We start from the raw sequence: 18,697 nt of genomic DNA, 5'->3' as shown, positions 1-18,697 counted from the left end.
AAACTGGTGTCACACTTGTCTCTGAGGTGTGAGAAGCTAGATGATGGGTCAGCCAACTGCGTAGAGAAGATCCACTCTGACTATTGACACTACCACTTGCTCCATCTTGAAGGTCTGGGCACATGAAAGAACGGGACTTTGTCCACAAGCACACTCATCCCCTTTTGGGTTAGCGTTAATTTGCTGCTACTGTTGTCTGTACACATCAGACAAGCTTTCTGGGGCAGAAAAACTTCTTGAGGGTTCTGCTAGGCCTTTAGCTTTTGGATGGGTCTACATCTTTGTTTCTTCTTATTCTGAGCCTCCTGGCTTCCGTGTGGCTTTTTAACTATTGCAAGACCATTTAAGTCAATAGAATTAATCCTTGCAATTGAGTAAGCATTCTGTTGATTCTATTACTCAAGATCACTGGCTCACTGAAACAGTGACATGGTGGAGGAAGTGGGGGATATAGTGTGTAGGTTGTGTAGTGCCTTGACTTTTAGTTTGCTGAAGCAGAGTTCAACTTGGGGATTTTGAAACATGGGGAGGACAAGTTTTACTTAATCACTTGTTCAACTTAATCACCCCAGTGTTGTGTGCCTTCTTAAAAGATTACAGGGAGCAAGGGCAGAGGCAGGAGAGCAGCTCTAGGGCTACTGAGTAATCCAGGTGAGAGATAATGCTGCCTTGGGGCAGCCCAGCTGTGGTAGAGACAGTGTGAAGTCATCCTGGCAGTGTGGGATTCTGAACTGGCCAGCTCTGCAGACAGACTTCATGTCGGATGTGAAAGAAAAGAGACAAGAAGATAGCTTCCAGATTTTTGGCCTGAACAACCGAAAGGATGGATCTCTTATTTACTGAGAAGGGGAAAATGGTGGGAGGAGAAGAGTCGGGAGGGAGAATCAGGAGTTTGGGTTGGAAAGAGATAAGCGTGAAATGTGTATTAGGCATTAAAATGGAGATGTCAAATAGGCATGGAGATATATGAGTCTGCAGTCCAGAGTTGCTGTCTGCACTCCCAGATAGAAATGTAGAATCATTGTGTGTAGACGATGCTGAAATCCAAGTTACGCAGTGAGATCATCATGGGAGTGAGTACAGCCAGGGGAAAGACGACGTCAGAAGAGTCGTGTATCATGAAGGTTAGCTGAAATGGCTTGATAGCTTCTGCATTAATCATAACCACAGTATAATTAATATCTGGAATATTCACATTACGAAAACACTAACTTGATTATGGTAGAAACCTAGACTTCACATAGAGTCATGAAAGGTCAGATATATCTTTTCTGGAAATAAAATAAAGTTTTTTAAAATCCACTTAATTTCCTCAACTGGAACAGGTATACTTGTAGTGCAAACATTGGCTGGGGTCAGTGTTTTTTTTTTTTTTTTGTTGTTGTTGTTGTTTTTTTTTGGTTTGTTTGTTTTTGTTTTTTGTTTTTTGTTTTTTTTGTAGTGCATATAAAAGGCTTGATTTTCACTAAGTGAAATGGTTTAGCAGAGTGAAGTAAGTACTTTCTGCTCAGTTGACTCTTTCCTAGTTATGTCTTACAAAACATGCACTGCCAAGTTGAAGAAGTGGCATCTTGCTATGCTTATTTTACTAAATATACATATCTACTGTATTATCCACACCATCTCTGTTCTTAAGTGCCTTAAGGATTTCTTGAACAATTCCCTTGGGCCTGTCTCCCTCCAAACCAAAACAGAATATAATCAAACAGAACCAAACCAGTTTATAGTAAGAGATGCTCTCTACCTTCATTTGGTGGGTAGTGTTAAACTCTCTTAAGGTAAAGAAAACCTATAAGATACAAACATTAAAATGGGCTGTGGAATTTGTCAAAGAGGACACTGAATCTAGTCTCCAGGGCTTTCTATCTTCAACTATCAAATATCACTGGCATTTCCATTTGCCAGATTAATAGCTTGGTAGGTTTTGTGTAGCCAGAGGTGTCTGGTCACAGGTGGTAAGCATCAGCCTGATTCTTAGCTCCAAGTCACACTCACAGACTAAAGAAGCTGCCTGATTTTGATTTTTATGGTCACTCCTAGTCAGGAAGTGAACCATTCTATAAAACTGAAACATAATGGGTCCTGCCTTCTGCCGCTGTGCCTCCTGGGTCTAGTTGACAGAGATGCTGTCTGTCTTGATGAACTGACTTGCCTTTTGTGTATATCTCCTGCACTTGGACTTCTCACCCTCCAACATCCAGGCAGCCTAGAGAACTGGCTGGCTGTCAGAGTTATCTTTTATTCTTCTGGTCTAGTTTTTTTTTTTCCATTTTCATAGGGTTTCAGGAAAATGTAACCACCTTGCCTAGTTCTTTTTTTGTTTTTTTGTTTGTTTTTTTGAGACAGGGTTTCTCTGTATAGCCCTGGCTGTCCTGGAACTCACTTTGTACACCAGGCTGGCCTCAAACTCAGAAATCTGCCTGCCTCTGCCTCCCAAGTGCTGGGATTAAAGGTGTGCGCCACCACGCCTGGCTTAGTTCATATTTTATAATTACATATAAAGCATCTCTATAATAGCTTCTTTTCATTTTTTAAAAGATTTATTTATTTGTTTTATGTGAGTACACTGTTGTTCTCTTCAGAAACACCAGAAGAGGACATCGGATCCCATTCCAGATGGTTGTGAGCCACCATGTAGTTTTTGGGAATTGAACTCAGTACCTCTGGAAGAGCAGTCTTAACCTTTGAGCCATCTCTCCAGCCCCCTATAATAGCTTCTTATATGATCTATTTATTCAGAGACAAAAATACCCTTATACCTCCATACATATTCACTCTTAAGAAGTGCATATGAGGTCTATCTTGTGAGCTGCTATTCTGTTCATTTACTCACTGAAGTAGGTTTATTGGTGCATAACCAATCACACCAAAGGGTATTAACTAGAAATACTATGTATTCTTCAGTTAAAAGATTCTGTAGACTTCACATTTGTGATCATTTAGGCAGATTGATCACAGAGTATTTGTTGAAGATTGGCTCAGGTGCTGGCCAGGGACACAGATACTGAACCATTGCTGAACCACCACTAGAAGTCACCACCTATATCTGGTTGCTAATCAGGTAAGCCTTTATCAGTGAGGAGAGACATTGCACAGGGATATGAATACAGGAGACAAGGGAAAAGGGATGAGTATGGCTGTCTTCCACAGTCATTTATGTAGCTAAAATCTGTCAAATGCTTACTATATGCAGAGACACAGAACTCAGACCCTTTTTGTAAAGCTAATTGATGTATCTAACTGCCAACTGTCTACCTCTTTCTCTACTGTGTATTTTCACTCCAGCCTCCTCCACTTGTGTTTCAAGCTCCCACTTCAGTTAAAGCAAGTCCTTATGACTTGAAAAAGGAAAGTTATTTTGACACTCTTTATATGTTTATATATGTGTGAATACGTGCATGATGTATATGCACACATATGTGTATGTTAGAAGCACAATCGTGCCATGTTACCAGTGCCTTGGGTCCTTCCATTTTGTTTGAGATAGATCTTCTTTGTCGTTTGCCTTAAGCTACATATGACAGGCTAGGTGGCCCTGAAGTTTCCAGGGAGTGTCTGTATTTGGTTCCCATCTCACCTCAGGGGTTTAAAAATGCATACTGACACACCTGATGCTTTCACACTTATGTGGTAAGCATGCTACCCACTGGTTCATCTCCCCAGCCCTACTCTGAGTTGTTAATATCTTGACTGATATGCAATCATTTCACTGCTTGAAAGAACAAATCATTTCTTACTAGACTTAATATAAAGTAGCTCCTTAAACTATACTTATCTGGGGGAAGGAAGATCAAAAGTCTATTTGAGAGGAGGTCAATTTTTATTTTACTGTGTCTTATGTGTATCTTACTGTCTTACAGTTTATGTTGCTGTGAAGCAACACCATGACCATGTAAACTGGTAAGGAAAAACATAAATCAGGTCTGGCTTACAATTTCAGAGGTCTAGTCCATTATTGTCGTGGTGGGAAGTCTGGCACTATGTTGGAGACGTGGTGATGGAGAAGGAGGTGAGAGTTCTACATGCTGATCACAGGTCTTCCTGTGACTCCTGTGACTGTAAGCTATTGAACCTGGGAGTTGTGTTTCTGAGACTCAAAGCCACCCCCAGTGACACACTTCCTCCAACAAAGCCATTTCTCCTACTAGTGCCTTTTCCTGTGGACATATGAGGGCCATTTTTATACAAACCACCACACATACTAAGAACTTTGAGTAGTAGATACGATATGCTCTTATTTTAGGATTAAGAAACCTGTTAACTCAAAAGTGTTGATTACTTACTCTAAGCAGCTTCCGTTTCAGATGCTTGTGATACAATAGTGAAGAGATTGGACAGAAAGGAGAGAAAGATAAAACAAGAATACACTAAAAACAAGAATTGATAAACAAATGGTAGTAGAATGTTGTATGGTAGCATACACCACAGAAAAGGGAAAACTCAAGAGCAGTGTGATGCTCTTGAGTTTTAAGAGCACTGGGTGGGGCAGTTTGCGATCCTAAGCAGTTGGATAAGCTAGGCCTGACTGAGACAGCAACACTTAAGGCAAGATATATTTTTTTAAATGTATAACTATATTTACTGTATGTACTGAAGGAACACAAACAAAGGCAAACCTAAGGATACAAACAAGACTAAGTTGGGACATGGTGGAAATATTAAAGAAAAACACGAGGTGAAACACAAAGTAAAGAACACATTGTTCCTTCACTGGGCCCTTAAACTGCTCCATGGGCTAGCTCTTACCAACACCATTAACAAAAATAATGTGAGAGGTTTAGCAAGCTGCCTGGTGTCTGTTTCCACACTTCAGTCAGGGACGGAGCCAATGCTGCAGAGCAAGGATGGAACTCCTGCTTTATACTACTAAATTGCAAACGAAGAAGGGTCACCTCTGGGCTACAGGTAAACTGATATAGGGATCTTTCAGAATACCTTTCTATGTCTATGTCCTTACAGAATAGCCAAAGGCAAGACTTTTTAAGTTGGATAAGAAGAGAAAGAAAGACATGGTGTGGGGGTGAATAATAGAAAAAAAATTAGCTGGTAGGACTAATGTGCTTGTGCCTGTAGAATAATTGCTGGGCATAGAGAGCAGAGTGAATGAGTTGGGGGATGTGTTCCATGTGGTTGTTAATTATTACAAGGTATGGGATGGTGGCCATCAAAGAGAGAAGGCAGAGGGAAGAAAGGGGATGGAGAGAACTCCCAAGGCTTCGGTGAAGCGAACTTTGGAATTATAGACAACATTGTCTATGACCGATTCAGAGAGGGGACTGGAAGAAGGCCAGAAAACAGCAATAAGGAACTAGGTAGGCAGGTTCTTGATTCTTAGCTTTAGTATCATAATATACAAGTTATGCTCTGGTGTGGAGATGGCTGAGGAAAGGTTCCTTTAGGAATGTTAGCTTCCCCTCAATGCAAAAAGAGAACCCTCCAATTCAGATAGTGTCCAGAAACTGGAATTTCAAGGCTAGGGTATAGTAATGGTAGCATGTGTGGAAGGCTGGTAGAGGGAAACAGCGTAAATTAAGAACTGAAAGGGACTGTAGCCATTGAGTTGTCACTAGGAGCTGAGGTCCTAGACATGCTATGGTATACAGGGATGGCTAATGTGAGTGTTGTCATGGCCAGGACAGGGGCAAGGTGAGGCTGGCTGTTGCTGGAAAGAAGGAAGACCCGAAGGAGGGTTGAGTCCTCACAGTTGCATGACACCAGTGAAGTCCACCATTCTTGTGGGTTTCCAGGCTTCAAGGCAAACACCCCCCTTCTGTGCAGTTTGTGTGTGTGTGTGTGTGTGTGTGTGTGTGTGTGTGTGTGTGTGTGTGGTTTGAGTCCAGGCATTGCTAGGATTGGAGAATCTTGGCCTGAACTTGACTTTCTAGCAAGATTCCCAGCGGCCTTCATGCACATGGCAGCAGGAGAAAGTGCCCAGTGCATGTGTTTTAGAGCCTTGGAAGACTTACTTTGTTTTCAGTGTTCTTCAATATTTCAGGGAATAAAAATTGGGGTATAATTTTGGGGGATGGAATTTTCAAGACTTCTCAGAATCTTCCAAAATCAGGGGACAGGCAAGATGGATCATCAGGTAAGGGTACTTTTCAGTAAGCCTAACAGCCTGAGGTTTGAGGCTGGGGACTGCCTTTCATGACCTGAGGTCAATGCTGGGGCCTCACATGGTAGAAAGAGAATGGACCCATACATTGTTGTCTTCGGTCCTTCGCAAGTATGCACTGGCACTCAAGGGTATATGCACAACAGATAAATAAATATATAGGCATAAAATAAAATTAATGCTTCCAAAATTAGGGCATGCCAAAGCTTCAAGGAGGAGAAGTACTAAGAAGAAAATTGCTTGTTGAGTTTAGTTACCTGGCATATGGTTATCTGGTAGTCAGGTATTGCCCAAAGCTGCTGGGCCATGGGAAGAGAAACCCCCATGGTTTGATGTCTTTGGTGTTCAGTTTTCTAATTCATAAGCAAGCTACAACTAGAGGACAAGAAAGGGGAGGGGTAAATTGAGTGTTTATTCTCTTCAGCTATTATTAACCTAAGCTCGGGTGCTTGTACCAAAGAAAGGAATTACTTGTATTTATTCTTATGGATAAATTGCTAGCAATAAATTATGAGAGGGGGAAAAATAACCATGTGGGATAATTGACTGAAAAACAAATGTCACCAAGAGTAAACAGAATGGATTCTACAAAACCTATTTGCAAAAATGTCAGAGGAGTTGAGTTGTTTTCCCTCACAATATTTGTGCTGGTATAAAGGGACTGCAGTTTAATTAAATGTCTCCGCAGAGACTATGCACTCCACTGGATGTCACTTTGAGATTTTGCTAAAGGAAGAACTGCATTGTGATTAAGTGAGGTAACATCTTGTCCATGGCAACAGAGGGAAGACCCTTCTGCAGTGTGACAGGAAGCAAGAAACACCTGCCATGGAGCAGGATCTTGGGGATGGAATAGCTGTGGGACCTTGTGCACCTCCCATGGGACATCCAGCATCAGAGTGTTAGATGCTTGCTTTGTCTTGTAGTGTGGCCCATGGCCAGTCCTAAAAGTTTTCCAGTTCCTTAACCCCCACTTCTTTTGTAGCTTATTCTGGGACATACACATAGACACACAGACACACACACACAGACAAACACACAAACACACATACAGTCACACACACACAGACACACACAGAGACACACAGACACACACACAGACACACACAGAGACACACAGACACACACACAGACATACACACAGACATATACGCAGACACACACAGACACACAGACACAGACACAGACACAGACACACACACACACACACACACACACTGAAATGTAGCAAAACAAAAAGGCGTCTAGGAGATTTAAAAAAACCAATGGAGTCATCAGAAAATAACATTATTCTAGAGAAAGGTATTTGAAGAAGTAGTATACTTGCCCACAGTTCTAAGTCTTCAGATTTTTTTCCTGAAGCCTCAGTATTTTTATTTGGCTTATAGTACAGGTAATTCTGATTGTTTTTATGAGTTTGGTTGCTTTGTCTGAGAATGACAATAGAGTCATAATTCTTTGTATGCATCGTATTCTTTTCCTGGACAACCTAAGATTTTTGTAAACAATGTTAAATTCAGTACTAAGTATTTTTTTAAAAAAAGTTCTCAGGCATTAAGTTTAGATTATTAGGATCTAATAAGGATCAGGATAAGAGCTTGTTTAAAATTATTATTTTAAGTTTTTTTTTTCAATACTGATAATACCACAAAAAGGTAGTAGGGGGTAGAATGATGGCTCAGTGATAAATTGTCCTCTGGGGAAACAGGAGGACCTGAGTTTGGATTCCAAGTATCTATGAAAAGCTGGGTGGATATGGTGGCACATGTCTGTGACCTTAGTGCTGTGGGGGAAGAGACGACAGGAGCCTGCTAGCTCACTGGGCAGCCAGCCTACTAGAAATGGTGAGCTTCAGGTTGAGTGGGAGACTTTGTCTCTAAACTTATGTGGATAAAGTTTCAGAAGCATACAAAATTAATCTCTGGTCACACGTGCATAGACAAAAGTTCCTGTATACACACTTGTGTACACATATGCATAAACCACACACATTCATGTATTACAAAGGCATACACATATCACATACACACATACCCATGCATGTAACACACGTACATACATACTACACATAAACAAATTATACACATACGCACTGTGAAGGTAATTTTTGTTATCTTTGTGATCCATCTTTTATACAGAAGAGCTAGAGTAGACTTGAATATAAAGGCATGATTATGGGCTGTACCTTTTCTATTTGTGGTACTGAACATTGAACTCAAAAACTCACACATGACAGGCTTGAGGGCTGAGCTATACTCCCAAGTATGAGCTGTTGTCTGTAAAATGATAACCATACCGTCTTTTTGGCTAAGTTATCAAGTGGTCATTTCTAGATAAGTGTGAAGTTGTCTTTTGCTTTATTGGACAATAAATCCAGACCAAGAAGGAAAGCTCTATGGTGTATCCATTTAGCTGCCCCCACCAAGAAATACTGCATCTAAAATATTCAGAAAATAAAGAAATCAAAGACAAAGGCATAATGAAAAGACTAAGTCTTTACCCTAAGCATTTTAACTGCAAGGACACTGGCTACATAGTGTTTATGCTGTAAATTTCCGTGCTTGCTTCTATGATCACATGCTTGCCAGACACATGAAAACAATGAATGACAGTTAGAAAGTCATTATCCAGGACATCAACTCAACAACAAAACCTTTGACCCCAAAATTTGTCCTGCCTGCTAAGGAGAGAAGGGGTGTTTGTGAGCATCAGGGGAAAAACTAAACAAAACAAAACTTGAAGTCAATTTATGGATCACAAACTGACAAACAAAGTTCTGCTCAAGACAGCTTTCTAGAGCATATTCTCTCTCTCTGTCTCTGTTTCTGTCTTTGTCTGTCTGTCTGCCTGTCTGTCTGTCTGTCTGTCTCTCTCTAACAGCTGTTTTTGCGATTCCAAAAACTCTCTGAATAGCTCATTTCTTGCAGTTCAAAAGCCCAGTCTTTTTATTCACCTATCAATCCAATCATTATTCCAGGTTCCAGTTTGATTATCCCATGACCTTGATTCTTAGAGACAGCAAACACCCCCCCCCCCTTTTTTTGAACATTGCAAATGAATTCAGAGATCTGGCTGCCTTAGCAAACACAGACAATGAACTAGCTGGGTGGGATCCTGTCCTGAGATCATCATTTCTGCCACAGTCTGGGTCCAAAGTAGCTCTGTCCCAAGTTGAATCTTTCTGCCTTTGTATCTTTCTGGTAGTGCAGCTGCCTCTGTTTTTGTTTGTTTGTTTGTTTGTTTTGTCTTTTTGTTTTTGTTTTCTTTTTAGGTTCTTGAAGTCCCTCATATACTTCATATTTCATCCTTATATTTTCCATAATTGAGAAATCATATTTTTTGTCATGTCTTCAGAGTTCTTTCAGAACCTTAAAAGCTGGCCTGAAGATCTTAGCATTTATAATTTTGCTTAAATATAGACACACCCTTGCCTCCTGGATCACACTGCTTCTATTTATCAGGGAGCCATTAACCTTGGCAGGGAGAACATTCCCCCGTATGGAAGGGAGAATGTTTCCTAAAAGAGGGACATTAATTTACACACACACACACACACACACACACACACACACACACACACACACACAAGCCTTACACCCACAGCAACCATCAATATTCATGGAGGCCCATGCCCTGCTGATTCTGTCGCAGGGGTATGTCATTCTGGTACTATGTCGTTCTGTCCCTTGCATGGCCAAGCCAGACTTGGCACCTGCCATCAAAGAAGTACAGGGACAAAGACAGAGCAGAGACGGAGGGAATGGCCAACTATTGACTGATCCAACTTGAGACCCATCCCATAGGCAAGCACCAGTTCCTGACACTATCAATGATACTCTGTTGTGCGTGCACAGGAGTCTAGCATACCTGTCCTCTGAGAGGCTCCACTAAGCAGCCAACTTAAACAGATGCTGAGACCCACAGCCAAACATTAGATGATCTCAGGGAGTCTTGTGGAAGAATTGGGAGAAGGATCAGAGGGGATAGGAACTCCACAGGAAGACCAACAGAGTCAACCAACCTGGACCCTTGGGGGCTCCCAGAGACTAAACCACCAAGCATGCATGGGCTGCCCCTGTACATATGTAGCAAATGTGCAGCTTGGTCTTTATGTGGGTGCCCAACAACTGCAGAGGGGACTGTCCCTGACTCTAATTCCTGCCTGATCCCCTAACTTGGTTGGTCTCAGTAGGAGAGGATGTGCCCAGTCCTGCTGTGACTTGGTGTGTCAAGGTGGGTTGGTACTCTGTAGGGTCCTCCCCCTTCTCAGAGGAGAAGGAGAGGGGATGTTGTGGGAAGGGGCTGTGTGAGGGGGAACTGGGAAGATGGGGAGCTGCAATGAGGATCTTGAGTGAATAAATAAATAATTAATGGGAAAAAAGAAAAATAAAGCCATTTTATCACAGGTACCAAATGAATGTGTAATTGAGTTCCCTGATTCAGCCTGGTCGGGTCCATCTTTTCCGCAGTCACTTCTGAGATGACCCCACTCACCACAATTAAAACATTTGGAATCTTGGGTGAATTCTAGGTGTCTAGTGGCAAATTCTCATATTACAGTCGAGTTGTGTTTTTATTGCAGGGGCATATTTGGGTTGGAGAATTACCACAACACATCTTGGGCTCTTTTTAATGTGACATCCTATTTTACCTTGCATTGCTATGAGAAAATAGGGGCCAGTAACTCACTGAGACAGGTAATAAATGAACCTGGCTCCCACTGCTGCTGGAAATGTTGAAGTTTGGCCTGTTGCTATGTATTGTAATGCTAAATGCAGGTCCCCCGAGACCTGGTTGTCCTAGAGACAAGAGAGTCCTCAGGTAGACCTGAGTGATGCTATATGACCTTGCCCCCCAAGTTATTTCTGATTGGTAAATAAAGATGCCAACAGCCAATAGTCGGGTAGAAGATACATAGGCGGGGTATAGGGTTCCCAGTGTCAGAGGTGAACCATGAGGTAGAGAAGGTGAATGGTGGAGGAAGCCACCATGGGTTCAGTGAGTCATGAAATGATGGCCATGTGGGTTGGCTGATTGGAGTTAAGAGCAGCCCAGGTAAAACGTGGCGAATTATATAATGGGAGTATTGACTGGGAAATAGACATAATAGCATAGAGGATAAATATCAGCGCAGCTCTTGGGCTGATTAAGCCTGATTATAAAAACAAAGGATATGTGAATGTTTTATCTAGGAACTAAGTGGTCAAAGGTAAGGTAGGAACCCTGGGTTGGGATTAAAGGCTTTCTACAAGGGAATACAAATGTATAGTTCATCATGTTGGTTTCCCATCCTGTACAACTGCTGTTCATGTGTGCTTGTGTCTCTTTTATTCCTGTAGGAGCAATCTTCTCAAGTCACAATGTTTTGCCTTTCAGTCCTGCTCTGAGCAAGGAGAGCACAGAAGGGTGCTTCCATTCTGACCGTGGTTACGGAGGTGGCACGTGAGGGACTTTGGTATTTAAACAAACCCCCGGCACTCCGTGAGTCTATTTTATTTAGTGCTCGCCAATTAACTAGATACAGCTATTCTTATTGTACAAGGAACTGTGTCTTTTTGACCCTCGTGTTTCCTTTATTTCACCCACTGATAACCTACAGACATGGAAGCATGTTTTTTTCTTGACAGTTAGGTTCAGCAGAAGAGTGGGCCCAGCAGCCTGTCATTGAGCGGCAGTGGTAGAGGCTGTTTTTGAGCAGGTGCTGCTGCTGGAGGAAGCCATTTATCTGTACATAGGTCAATTGTTGACTTAAAGGGAAATATTTAATTGACCTAATATTTTTTAAATGAGACTAAAATATTTTAAGGAAATATTTTAAATATTTTATATAATTCTTTTGAAGACATATCAGGAATGATAGGGGCTTTGGGAAAATGGGGATAGTGAAAAGAGGTCAGAGGTCATACAGAAGGTCAGAGGTGACCTCACCACTTATCACTTTCTTCTAATGCCATTCAAAAATTCCTTCTTGCTTGCCAAGTAATGCAGATTCAGATTCAAAGATCAAGAATTGCTTTGAAGTAAAAAAGAATTTCCAAAGAAATCCTGGATGTTCAGCCTATCCATAAATAAATGGAGAGGGTTTTGAAGTTTTCTTTTGGGAACAAGTGGCTGTCTTTTTTGCATACGTTCATTTGCTTGCGCTTTCTCTCAGTACCCACAAGGGATTTAATGAAACAAACCTGACTTTTGCTTTCAGGAGACACACAGGAGACAACAGTATACTAACAGTCCGAGAATATCACCATACATTAGAAAAATGGGCTCTAAGCCAGTTTTGTTCAACCTTTATCTAATCTCAAGGCAGTGATAAGAATTGAAATGGGCTCTGAGAAAATCTGCAGAGAATTTATGATGATAATAACAAAGTGCAGAGAAGCAAGGAAGAAACCCACATTTAATTTGCATAAAATTTAAATAGAAAATTTGCATAAAGATCCAGAAACCTGAGACACCCCACCAAGGCTTTTGATTATCATCTGTTCAAATTGTAAGGCGCTCCCGTCAGAGGGTGCTTTCATGGATAACAGACAACCATCTTAGAGTATTTTTATGATTCAAAATTTCTAAACATTGAAAGTGTTGGGAATCATAAACCTTAAAATTTCCTCTTAGTAACAACTAAGGTACAGGCTATCTTGTGATAATGTAAACAATGAAGTATGCAAAAGAAAAGTATGTAATCCATAGAAATTCATAAGTAGTCACTGGAGTCACCCTGCTCCTCACATGTACACTACTAAAACGGCTCATATATCACATCAAACAGAATTATCGGGCAAAGGTGCTGGTCGGAGGCTGCTGCTGGGCTGGGTGCCCTCTGGGCCCCAGCCAATCCTTTGCAGCTGTGTTTTGCTTAGGTCCACGGTCACCTGGAACTTGACAGGAGAGTTGTGATCTGCTCTTGGCCAGTGAAGCAGATGTTCAAATAATGTGACACAGGGGGCAGTGGAGCACAGGCCACAGTAGAGCTAGATACCTCTTGGGTTTTGCTGCCAGTAGGAAGCATAGAACACACGATCCATCTTTACCCTGCTGGAGCATCCCTTGAAGAGCTCTGGCCAAAGCTACTCATTGCAGGTGCTTGACGGGCAAGTCTGTGCACTCCGGATTCTCTGATCGAACTGGTGCTGGTAATATAGTCATAGCACTCCATTGCTCAGTTGTAGCACGTGAGCTGGGCACTTAGAGCCCAGTGCATTCTTTCTGTCAATATAATTTTATTTTTTGTGTGAGTGCATGATTGGAGAGTGTGAGTTTGTTAAGGGGGGAACGGGTGACAGAGGTATGGACAGCAGAGGACGGCCTTGGGTGTCAGTACTCATTTTCCACCAGAACATAGTCTCTACTGATACAGAAAGCAGTCTTAAAAAAGGAAACAAATGTTGCATTTTGGAGTTGCTAATTAACCCCCTCTGCGGTAATTTGTTGTGTCTGCATACAAATTCATTTTTATAAAATAGAGACTAAAATACAGAAAGTTTTTCCTTCTTGTAAGTACTAAGTGATGTGAATACCAGGTTAAACCCCAGGTTTAACCCAAACCTCAGCAGCTTTCTCAGAAATACAGCCATATAGATCTTAGGATTCTCAGAAGGGAAGGTCAGGTTCTTGTCTCTCCTTCTCTCCTTCCCTTTCCCTCCCCTTTCTAACAAACCAGGATGCTCAATGTTTCAACCACAAAGACACTTCTGTAAAAGCTGTCACTGGGTCGTTGGTTGGTCACCAAGATTTGAGAGAGTCTTTTAGGCCACGATGAGTCAAAATACAACTGACTTTCATTTTCCACTTTGGTAGCTAGAGAAATGACTTAGCAGTGGCATTGTGATCAAAGTTTAGTGGCAACCCCTGGGGACATTATGCAATGATTCAGCCTTAGTGATTGACCCCGTGACCTTTTAAACTTGTCTAACATGTCCATGAAGTTGGAATTTGGTCATGTGGTCTCAAAAAGTCAACAACCTAGCTACGTAGGTAAGAAATACTCTTTCCCAATCTAAAGGGATCAGGCCTGCCTTTGGATTATTTAGATGTTTGGTTTTCAATGGTTTTGAACAGGACTGTTTGGACTTGATGAAAGCAGGCAGCACATGCTAAATGCTACTAACTTTCAATGCTGTGATGGTATAGGACATTTCATCCTCTTGGAAGACAGGGGGGGGGGGTGGTCTAATCCTTGTAAGGAAATCTGAACTAGAAGAAAGTCAGTGCAGCTTAAATTAGTGACAAGGTCAAGACCCAAGTCCAAAGAACTTGGTTTTAGGATTTATCATCCAACCACATCACTGTCCTGGGTGCTGAAGGAAGAAAGTTGCACAGAGCTCTTGGTTAGTTTTGTTGTGTACATATTGTTATATTCCAGTTGTCTATGTAATTGGATAGAGTTTTAAACAGATTTTCACCCAGGGTTGTGGCTCAATAATTATTCAGTTCTTGCTTATTTTTTTTTCTTTTTTAAAACTTGAATTCATGAGGTGTTATTCCTCCAGAATCCAGTTCAAGATCGTTCTTTCTCCAGATGCTCATCTGGACGAATCAGACCCTGCCTGGACCGTAATGGCCAAGATGAGCGGCGATGGTGGCCTGTGTGCTGAGATTCCCCATGCGCACAGTGATGTCTGCTGACTGAGCTCAACTTGCGTCCTGTACAGAAACTCACTAGGATTACTTTCCCGGTGGACTCTGGGCATGACTCTCCACAAGCCTCACTCCTGGATGGGATGTCTACCCTTTTTTGGACAGAAATATAACTTTGGGGCCTCTTAAGCAAACCCAGTATCAGAAGTGTGAGGAAGGGCGATTAGAACGAGGAGCAACAGCAAGAGCTGTTGAGCTGTTTGAATCTGTTGGCAGAAAAGATTAGAGAAGAAAATGTATCTCCAAGACTGATTATGCGGATAGCCTTCGCCATGATACAAGGGCTTTGGCATGGCCAGGCTGTCACGAGCTTGGCTGTGGTTGTGAGATTACCACTCCTTTCTTCTACATTCCTGGCTGAGAGTCAAATTCGGAGAGGTGGCGGGCTGAGGCTGGGTGCAGCTGTCAGCATGTCTGTGGGCATCTGAGGAGGCATGACGATGGCCCCCACACAGCAGGGAGTAGACTTGGACCCTCCTTTTCACACCAGGACTCAGGGAAAAGTGGGTCAAGGTCAGCTCAAGCAGCTCCACTGAGGGAGGGCTTGACCTTCACTTAGTGGTCGTTGCCCATGGGTGGGCCACTCTTTTCAGGTTAGGGACCCTTAGGACTGACAGCTTTCTGTGTATAGAACTGTGGATCTTCCTAACAGATTCCTTTATAGATAGAAATGATCCCTGTTGGATATACTTTCAGAGAGAAAACTGAAACTTCAAAGGAACTTCATATAGGAGGAATTTCAAATTATGAGCTAATGGCTAACTGTTCTTAAGGGCAGGAGGATGAGAACAGTCAATAGTAAGGTTCATTTCAACCTACCTTGAGCATTCACAATTCTGAATTACTCTAAGATGCAACAACAGGATCGATGTTGGGAAGGCTCAATGGGTGAAAGTGTTCTCTGTGAAGCCGAAGGGCTGGACACACCCTGATGACCTCCACATGTGTTCTGAACATGTCTGCACTCACATGTGCTATTCTCACACAATAATATATACAAGCATGTCTAAGAGGAGGATATTTCAACTTAGAATACTTAGCACCATATTTTTTTTTTGAGACAGGGTTTCTCTGTATAGTCCTGGATGTCCTGGAACTCACTTTGAGGACCAGGCTGGCCTCGAACTCAGAAATCTGCCTGCCTCTGCCTCCCAAGTGCTGGGATTAAAGGTGTGCGCCACCACATCTGGCTAGCACCATTTTTTAACACAGAAAAAATTCTCTTCTTATTTTCCTTAATTATTAGATGAAGAGTTAGATAATTTTACCCAGGCTTAGGTTAAGGTATGTAATTTAATTTCCCTATTTCTGAATATCCACTATGATATTAGAATACAGCAAGACTACTGGTATGTCATAAAGTTAAATATGTCATTCTGTTTAATTATTTATACAAATAAATTATTTTTTATAGAACTAAAACATGAGGACTTTCTAGTTTTAACATATGCTATGAAAACGAGAACACAAAAATATAAAGTTCAAATTCTAAACAGTAAATTGTTTAAGCAGTTTGTGGCCATCTTTAAAAAGTGCGGTTTCTAAAGCAGAGAATCAGAGCTAAGAAACAACTTGGGTTCAGTAGGCCTGGACCAGGTAATGAGGCATCTCAGCTCAGCCTCCTCATCCAAAAGTAGTGGAGGTAACTGTGTGTGTGTGTATGTGTGCGCATAAACGATAAACCAATTTAATATTTATAATTTGCCAAGCACCATACTGAAAACAGCACTGAATAACTTTTTGACTGTGATAACGATATGTGATAGTATGACTACTGGACTCAGGAGATGGGTCAATAGATAGAGCTTGCTTTTCAAGCATACTGATATGGGCTTGAGCCTCAGAACTCTTGTGAGAAGCTAGGCACAGTGGACTTGTTACCCCAGTACTGGGGAGCTGAGGACAGGTGGGACTCACTGGCCAGCCAGTCTGCTTGGTGAATTCTGGGCCAGCTATCTCAATAAAAGGTGGGTAGAGTCTGAGGAATGATTCCCAGGGTTGATCTCTTAAATTCACATGCACATACATGTATACACACACACACACACACACACACACACACACACACACACAGAGAGAGAGAGAGAGAGAGAGAGAGAGAGAGAGAGAGAGAGAGAGAGAGAGAGAGAGAGAGAGAGAGAGAGAGATGCTTCAGGACCACTTTTCACACCAGAAGAGATGTTTCAGTGGATAAGTATGGGTAATGATATTGCAGAGGACCTGTGCTTGGTTCATAGCACACATGTTGGATGGCTCACTCTCCCTGTGACTACAGGAGGATCTGATGTCTCTGGCTTCCTTGGATACTTGCTCACTTGTGCATGCAAATATCCTCTCATCCATTCATATAATCCAAGTTTCATTATTTTACCTAGTTAATTATAATGTTTTCTACTAAATATTATTTTCAAATTAAGGGATTTTGTGCATTCCAAGATTGTTTGAAAGTCTACTAATTGATTAAAAAAAACTTTTAATGATCCTATGTAGTGTATATAATAAAATACTTTGCTGTTTTGTCACTAACCTGTGTAAAAATATTCCACTGCCTAAATTAAAAAAAATAATAATGAAGTTTGATGAAATAGAACTCACTAGTTCTTCATTGAGAAAGGCTGTCATGGGAAGTGAAATATTATCTTTTCCATCAGAAACCCCACTCTCTCCATTTCTTATTGTTTTACTTATGAAAAATAACAACTATGTCAGTCATTTAAACATCTGTGGAACAGGAAGAGAAAATCGGTTTTCAGCCTCATTATTCTTAAAACACAAAACATTTGTGACTAAACGCCATTGTTTCCTGCCACAAAACTCTCCAGGTTTTGCAGCAACCAACTCATTGTTTTGCAATGTACAAGCGCTCTGACACTGTCCATGGGGAGAGAGTTGCTTCTCTGGGTGGAGGCTCAGTCCTATAGACTGCCACTCCCTTCAGAGGACATTCCAAGTCCGGGTTATCACTTGCTCTGTTAGCTGAAGGGTGTTAAGGGAGTTCCCATGAGCTTCTCCTTGGGTCGGACCATTTAATAGAGGAGTTTCCCGAACTCAGATAAATAATTTACTTCCTAAATTCCACATTCATTATAAACGTCCCTGCATAAAACTGTCGTATAAATGACAGGCACAGTGAAGAGATGTATATGGACTGGGGGAGTTCCCTGTTCTCGCCAGGAACACCACCTTCTCAGCATCCCTTTGCAGCACCTCTGCAAACTCTGTTCTTTCTCGTGTGTGGCGTGACTGTCCATAAGCACGGCTGGTGAAGTGTGGCCCCATGGTTAGGGGCTTTCCTTATGTTACTTCATTAATATAAACAGTATGGTGTGGTTAAACTGGACTCCTTAGGAATAAGAAAATCTGCACACATGGATCTTTTCTTTCTTTCTTTCTTTCTTTCTTTCTTTCTTTCTTTCTTTCTTTCTATTTATTATTATTATTTTTTTTTATAAAGTGATGGGCACCCCATGCTGGGATGGTGTGGCCCATCTGATATCATCTGATATCCAGTGTGCATTCAAGGACTGATGGCTCCAATATGTAGTTTTTTTCCCATTGCAGTTTATGGAGACTACTCTACTGTCTACCCATCCACTTGTCTGTCTGGACCTGGACTGAACCAGTTTCCCACTCTGAATCTGATTTATCCTTTAGACCTTCAAATTTTCTTCTTTTTCTTTTTCTTTTTCTTTTTCTTTTTCTTTTTCTTTTTCTTTTTCTTTTTCTTTTTCTTTTTCTTTTTCTTTTTCTTTTTCTTTTTCTTTTTCTTTTTCTTTTTCTTTTTCTTCTTCTCCTTCTCCTCCTCCTCCTTCTCCTCCTCCTTCTTCTCCTCCTTCTTCCCTCCCTCCCTCCCTCCTTCTCTCTCTTCCTTCCTTCCTTCCTTCCTTTCTTCCTTCCTTCCTTCCTTCCTTCCTTCCTTCCTTTCTTTCTTTCTTTCTTTCTTTC

Source organism: Mus caroli, unplaced genomic scaffold, assembly GCF_978045245.1.
Source record: "Mus caroli unplaced genomic scaffold, Mus_caroli_1 scaffold_3, whole genome shotgun sequence".
NCBI lineage: Eukaryota > Metazoa > Chordata > Mammalia > Rodentia > Muridae > Mus > Mus caroli.
The sequence above is the reverse complement of the archived record's forward strand: the minus strand, read 5'-3'. Positions refer to the sequence as shown.